The 7734-nt window shown below is 44.6% G+C and overlaps 1 protein-coding gene across 1 annotated transcript in view; it reads right to left on the minus strand.

Annotated features, from left to right (window-relative positions):
* SGCG (sarcoglycan gamma) overlaps positions 1–6097 on the minus strand; it is a 29462-nt gene extending 23365 nt beyond the window's left edge. The window contains exons 1-2 of the mRNA XM_083609292.1: positions 5780–6097; positions 3904–4021 (exon numbers count right to left, since the gene is read on the minus strand). The gene's annotated coding sequence lies outside the window, so the exon portion shown is untranslated. The remainder of the gene's footprint in view (positions 1–3903; positions 4022–5779) is intronic.
* Positions 6098–7734: the final 1637 nt, after the last annotated feature.

Genomic DNA, 7734 nt, shown 5'->3' on the forward strand with positions numbered 1-7734 from the left:
TGGGAGAAGAGAGTTTCAAAGTCTGGGAATCCGCAAAGGCAGAAAGAACTATGCATTATATACAACATATGGCTGCAACCTAAAATGGGACCCCCCATGTTCATTTCTTGCCTCTCCCCTGGTAATATGCAGGATGAGTAATCCCATGTGATGACATCATAATACTAGGCATTCCCTTGCACCACATCATTGGCTGCTGTTTGTGGAGCCTATGGGATTATATCAAAAAATGTGGCAAGGGAGCTTACATATTGAAATTTATCTAGATTTCCAAGCTTTTATATGATGTAATGCATATGAAAATGCCCACCCAGGATTGGCAATGTTGAAGAGTATTACAGAAAATCTCTCAAATAAATATAGAAGAAAAGGACAACTCAGTGCAGATATGCCATTATTTTTAGCAGCAGCCTTATGTCAAGCATAACATTCCTCTCTGAGAATGTCTGTGCACATGGTTTCATTATACAGACTTGGAAGTAGGAGGGACGCTGTGTGACAGCCATAATAAGCTACTTGCAGAAATTAAGATTTGGTGCAGAGAAAGAGGCAAATTTGAAGGTGAGTGTGTTGTTAAATATCTTGCACATTGTGTATTAGGGCTGGAGCTTCAGATTCTATGCTAAATTCCGAACTATACAAATATTTATTTGTTGATAAATAAATGAAGCTTTTAGGAGGCAAAACAGGCCATCTTCTCACCTCCTGAATGTCAGAACTCTGAACACATGACACCGTTGTCTTTTCACAATTGTTTTCAAGATTCAAGATTTGTTTGCTGGGGCACATCCAGTCCTTCACTGTCAGGGAACTGCCATCAGTTCAGGAGGGAGAGAGGAAAAGCCCAATGGATTATAGAGAGCCCCCAGGGATCGTGGGGAGCAGTTCCTCTTCAACGGAGGAGAGTAAACACGCCTCCAGTGGAGAGGAGCTGCAGGAGTCGGAAGTGGCGAGGCGGTCCCAGGACTCCGTGCCTGGGAGAAGTGGGGAGAGGGGTCCTCCGCAACCCACGCCCTCCTTGCACAGAAAGCATTCGCGCAGAGAGGAAAGGCGCAGAATTGGCATCAAGGAGTTGCTTTGCTGGGGAAAGTTTAAGAACCGCCCACTCATGGATTCTGCCAGCGATTGAGTCAGCCACGGGAGAGTGGGGCTCCGGACAGATAAGGTTTAGTTTGGCAGCAAAAGCAAGGCTTTGCAGCCAAGCAGGGAAATATTTGCTTGCTTACTCTCGAGCAACTCCTTGGATACATTACATTCACTGTCTACAAACACCTGTCTAGAACCTGGGCTGCCTCTCCCGATTCAGATAGAACAAATACACAAGCTGTGTGTCTTCCACATATTGGTGACACTTCACTCCATTATTCCTGGTGACGGCTTCCAGTGGCTTTATATACAAAGCACTAAAATGGACTGCCTCTCTTGGAGATCAGCAGTATCTATTGTCAGATATGGGGTTCGCCAGCATCACTCCGAATATAATTTGCTCAGAGTATAGCATTGCCCAGAACACACGCAGCACAATAGAGATCCAAGTGCTGCTTCCAACCAGGCTGGAACTATTAATGCTCTGCACATAGTGGACACTAGCCATGCGCTCCCCATCCTGCACACCGTACACTCATCCATACACTGAACAGCTCGGGAGCACATTATCTCACTCCACAGTAGCCCTAAATTTTGTTTTTCATTAACGTTACACATTTGATGATGAAAACTGCTAATGTTTAAATGTGTGTGTGTGTGTAAGTGGGGAACGACAACATAAACTTGGCGTGGGAACACTACCAAGCATAGCTCACTTCTCCCTAATAATCCCCCCTCCCCTATAATAATTCTGTGCTTCTTTTGCTGAAGCCTGGAACTACAAGACTAGTAGGATGAGATGAGGCTTCTTGCTAACAGTTCTAGATCATAAATTGAGGACTGGCACATTCCCAATTAAATATGAAAATCTGAGATACTTCTTTGCTTTCACTGCCACTGATCCTTTATCCACCTTAACATATAGGGTATATATGAATTTATTTATTTTTTACAACCCAGTAAATAATCAGGGAGACAGGATTAAGTGGTTAAACTTAACATATATACGGTACTTAAAATATTATTGGAAGTGAGAGCTGGACCATAAAGAAGGCTGATCGCCGAAGAATTGATGCTTTTGAATTAAGGTGTTGGAGGAGACTCTTGAGAGTCCCATGGACTGCAAGAAGATCAAACCTATCCATTCTTAAGGAAATTAGCCCTGAGTACTCACTGGAAGGACAGATCCTGAAGCTGAGGCTCCAATACTTTGGCCACCTCATGAGAAGAGAAGACTCCCTGGAAAAGACCCTGATGTTGGGAAAGATTGAGGGCACAAGGAGAAGGGGACGGCAGAGGACGAGATGGTTGGACAGTGTTCTTGAAGCTACCAGCGTGAGTTTGACCAAACTGCGGGAGGCAGTGGAAGACAGGAGTGCCTGGCGCACTCTGGTCCATGGGGTCACGAAGAGTCGGACACGACTAAACGACTAAACAACAACAAAATATTATTGCATTTTACAGAAGTGGTGTACCATGTAGGGGATTCACAAATAGTCCCCGCTACACACCAGCTGGGGTGAAGTCCTCTGGCACATTATAGAAAGCTGTGCCCACCTGCAATTGGCCCCTTAGCATCCAGATTTCCTTAGCAGAAGCAGCGCTGGCAGCCTAACCTAGAGGGAGAGTGAAATGACAGGGAGGTGCGGCTCTGAAGCAGACACATCCCACCCACCCCCACACCCGTGTAGTTTAAATAATCTGATTAAAATAAAAGGTGGCAAAAGTGAAATATTAGGTTAATATAAGTACAACAGATATAAAGTCTGAGGTTGGTTTGTTTTTTTAATTAGCTGAATGTTTTGCCTCTTGAGCTACAGTGACCTCTACTGGATTAAAACTTTGAATCACATGGAATGATTTTATTGTCACTGGGCATAGTTCTAAATCCAACTGTTCTATGATAACGTTCACTGAAACCACAATTAAGAAGACTGGAAGCTGCAGTCCTATACCTACTTACCTGGGAGTAAGCACCACTGAACTCAATAAGGCTAACTTCTGAATAGGCACACTGTGAAACCCATTGATTTGAACAGAAGAGTTAATTTTACAACCATATCTCCTTAGATGATTTCATCAAGTGCTCACAAAAAATGGATATGAAAGATAAATTAGTAAGAATGCACCAGTTTGCTGTTGCTGATTAAAACTGCCTTTCAGTGAGTGTTTCAGGCCTTTAATATGACAATGCATCTACGTGCTGTAGAATAGCCAGCTTTTTCTGATACAATTAAATGTTTCATTATAGATTGCTAAAAATATGAGGATAATTGCTCCCCTGCAATTCAGGTAACAATGGGGTGATTATACATTGTTACGAAGCATTGAAAAATGCAACAGTAAGTTTAGGAAAAAAGGAATTTCTGGGTAATTCCTGTTTTTGTTTTGAATGGCTTGAGGTTATATTCTGGCTAAATATCACCTACGAATAGAAACCATGCCAGTTTGTGCCACCTACCTAAGGTAGATAATCTTTAAATTACTATTTGAAGCGTGTTCAGTAGAAGACTTTGTGGCAAAAATAAATTAAGTTTAGGACACATGCTAATTCCATGACTGTTTGAATGCAGATGTGAGTTCAATAGGACCCCACATTATTTTCTGGCATGGCTTGAATATTTTAGGCTAGTTTTACCAAGGCAAGTCTATCCTCCCACCATGATCTCTTTGCCCATGGTTTGTGACCCGATATTCAGCCCTACGCATAAGACATAGGCAACGTGAGTTTGAAAACATGATTTAGAAAGAAGTGATGGATATGAGACAAGGCTGGAAAAGCATTTTTGAATGCAAGATATTTGCAGCTGAATATACCTAGTCTGTCCAAGAAAACGCTAGAGCTGGAATTAAATCGTAATCTGTGAGCATTGTGGATGGGTGAACAGTTCACATCTTGAACCAGGCAAACAAATATTTGATTGAAGACTCAGCCCTAAAATGATGAAAGAGATGCTTATTAGGATATGTAAAGTAGTTCACTCAAAGCAACACCACTGAAATATATCCAGATCACCTGATAGGATCAAATCTTTATGACATGCTTGCATAGCAATAAATCTTAACATTCTAATATATGAGAGCTGTGAGAATATGAAAATGGAATGTTCAGATGCTTATAAAAGTAGTGCTTAAAAACAGCACCCCCTAAATTCAAAAATTCTGCAAGAGCTTTTTGCTACTGCCTCAGAACAGACATACCAGTGCTGATTTCAGCTAACTGCCCCAATGACATTTGATTTCATCTTGCTCTGGCAGTATGGGTGAGTTCCCACATGTCATTACTCAAAGGCTGCAACGTCCAGTGATTACTTCTAACCATTACATTCATGATTCAAATACCATGGGCACAAATTTCATTTTACCCAACTCTGTTCGGCAAAATGGAGGGCACTAAAAAAAAAACACCAGCAAATAAAATTACGAAATTCACTAAAATGCATGTTATAAAACACCCAAATCATATTCAGTTGATAAGTCAAGGGAAACAAGCTGCATGCATGTAACAAATGGCAGAATGCGTGTTGTGGGAATCAGCTTGAGTTTTTGTTGCTGGGTACAACAATACAAGGATGGGGGCCGCACAATACTTGCGCCAAGCGATCTGCTAAACTCAAGAAGCTCGTCTGTCAAATTATTTCAATCAACGGAATCAGGCATTCAGATTCTGTGTCTCCTCATATTCTGGACATGGTGTAGAAACACTGCACACTTAAGGCATGATGCTTCCAAAGGAAAGATGAATGTTTAGATTCTAAGCCATGGGGAAAACGATACCTCTGCAGTGATTAGTGTGAATGGTCAAGGGATATTGGGAAGTGGAGTGGGGAGAACTCGACATACAGTGGTACCTCGGATTACATACGCTTCAGGTTACATACGTTTCAGGTTACAGACTCCGCTAACCCAGAAATAGTGCTTCAGGTTAAGAACTTTGCTTCAGGATGAGAACAGAAATTGTGCTCCGGCGGCGCAGCGGCAGGCCCCATTAGCTAAAGTGGTACTTCAGGTTAAGAACAGTTTCAGGTTAAGAACAGACCTCCGGAACGAATTAAGTACTTAACCCGAGGTACCACTGTATAGTATGCCCAAGGAGCATCATCTGAATGTTTAGAAATAGTCCATATACCTCAACATGAAGGATAAAATAGGAAGGTCGGGAAAGTAAAATATAATAAGCTCCCCAGAAGAAGGGTGGGATAATATATATATAAAATAAACAGGGGCGAAACTAGGCTTTATTTCACCCAGGTCAAAGAGCCAGTTCGACATTTGTACACACACACAAACAGAGGCTGGGAGCCTCAATGGCGCCCCCTCTGGAAGCGTCACATGGGGCATAAAACACAGCTAGCCCCCCACACCCGTAGCTACGGCTCTGTAATATAAAACAAGCCATCTGTGGGACTGCTGAATAACGAGGGACAGCTGTGTATGCAGCTGAGATGCGTGTGTGTGTGTGTGTGTGTGTGTGTGTGAAGGGTTGAAAGAGAGGGAGAGTGCAGAGAAGGCAAGGCATCGTCAGGATGCATGCAACACGCGTGCGGTGCAACCCTATAAACACGTTTACTCAGAAGTAGGCGTCCTCTTAACCCAGGGGGGCTTACTCTCTCGTATTCCGTGCTTCGGACTGCCCTGTTATAAGGAGAGCGAAATGTGCCTCGGGGTCACAAGAAGTGGAGGGTGTTGTTACCTGCCGCTTCTCCTGCGAAGAGTCCCTTCCTTCCTTCTCTGGGAGGCTGGCACGAGGGCGACCCGGCGACACCAGCCTCCTTCTTTTATTTATCCCGTCTCCCCGTCGGAAGCGGCGCCTTCCCAAAACGCGCGCCAAAAAACAACAACGCAGCAAACCCCACAGGCAGCGTCTCTTCCGCCCGCCGCGGCGCCTTCCCGCCACTTCGGAGCAGGGCCAGGCGACCGGGCAGACACGCAGCGTCCCTCGCGCGGCGGCTGGGAGACCGAGCTGGCGGCTGCTCGGCTCCCGGCTGCGCCCGGGCGCGCGCGCCTCTGCTTTTCAGGAGAGCGAACCCCGCGCAGCCTCCGCCGGCCTGTGGGGGCGCCGAGGAGGAGCGCGCGCATTTGCTCGCTCCCACGCCGCCAGTTCCATAAGCCGAAGGGGAGTTGGGGAGGGGGGGGGGAGACGAAGGGTCCTATTCTTTGGTCGCAGAGCTGTAAAACCCAAGTTTCAATAAACTTAGCCTGTGTTGATAACGAGGGTGGGCTGTTTGACCAGGAGGGGTGTGTTTGTGGGTGTGTGCAATGGATATTACATTACGCACACGGTGATAAGTCAACTAAGTCCTAATGGGCACAGACACATTAAAATTAATCGATGCAAGTTTGTTTTATTATTTAAAAGAGAGAGTTATATACTGCAGCACGATCAGAGTGGATCAAAGCAAGTGTACAGTTAAAACACACACATAAAAGCGTTTAAATCAGAACTAATCAGCTAACTATTAGGGAACGAAATAAACAACAAAGACCAGCTAACTGTTATGGAAAGATGGACTGCATAAGCCTGACGAAATACAGTGGTACCTCGGGTTACATACGCTTCAGGTTATAGACGCTTCAGGTTACAGACTCCGCTAACCCAGAAATAGTGCTTCAGGTTAAGAACTTTGCTTCAGGATGAGAACAGAAATCGTGCTCTGGTGGTGCGGCAGCAGCAGGAGGCCCCTTTTGCTAAAGTGGTGCTTCAGGTTAAGAGCAGTTTCAGGTTAAGAATGGATCTCCGGAACGAATTAAGTACTTAAGCCGAGATACCACTGTAGAAACCTTTTCAGCAGGTGTTTTAAAACTTGAAACGTCATCCATTGATTTCAGTTGGTCCACCTGAGGATGATTAACAATGGACACACAATAGGTATGCTAACGTGGTAAGAGGAAGGCACGCTTGGCAAATCCACACCATGATCAACTCCCGCCAGGGAACCGATGTCCCTACTGTGGAAGGACGCGTGGATCCAAAATTGGCCTCCACAGTCACTTATGGACTTATTGTTAAAACCGTGTTTATGGAATATAATAATAATAATAATAATTTATTATTTATACCCCGCCCATCTGGCTGGGCCTCCCCAGCCACTCTGGGCGGCTTCCATAAAAACCAAAAATACAGTAAAATATCACACGTTAAAAACTTCCCTGAACAGGGCTGCCTTAAGATGTCTTCTGAATGTCAGGTAGTTGTTTATCGCTTTGACATCTGCTGGAAGGGCGTTCCACAGGGCGGGCGCCACTACCGAGAAGGCCCTCTGCCTGGTTCCCTGTAGCTTTGCTTCTCGCAATGAGGGAACCGCCAGAAGGCCCTCGGCGCTGGACCTCAGTGTCCGGGCAGAATGATGGGGGTGGAGACGCTCCTTCAGGTATACTGGACCGAGGCTGTTTAGGGCTTTAAAGGTCAGCACCAACACTTTGAATTGTGCTCGGAAACGTACTGGGAGCCAATGTAGGTCTTACTCAGCTACGAGTGATCGCCAAAGAAGAAGAAAGTTTAAAATATACATATATGTAATAAGCAATGCTTCACGTTTGTAAAATGCATACACCTATGACATATATTATAACAAATATATGATAAGGAACACTTTGCATATATGAAATACATACAAAACCTGCAGGGCTACAAGAGTCTCTGTTGAT

This window comes from Podarcis filfolensis (genome assembly GCF_964270895.1).
Source record: "Podarcis filfolensis genome assembly, chromosome: 4".
Lineage (NCBI taxonomy): Eukaryota > Metazoa > Chordata > Lepidosauria > Squamata > Lacertidae > Podarcis > Podarcis filfolensis.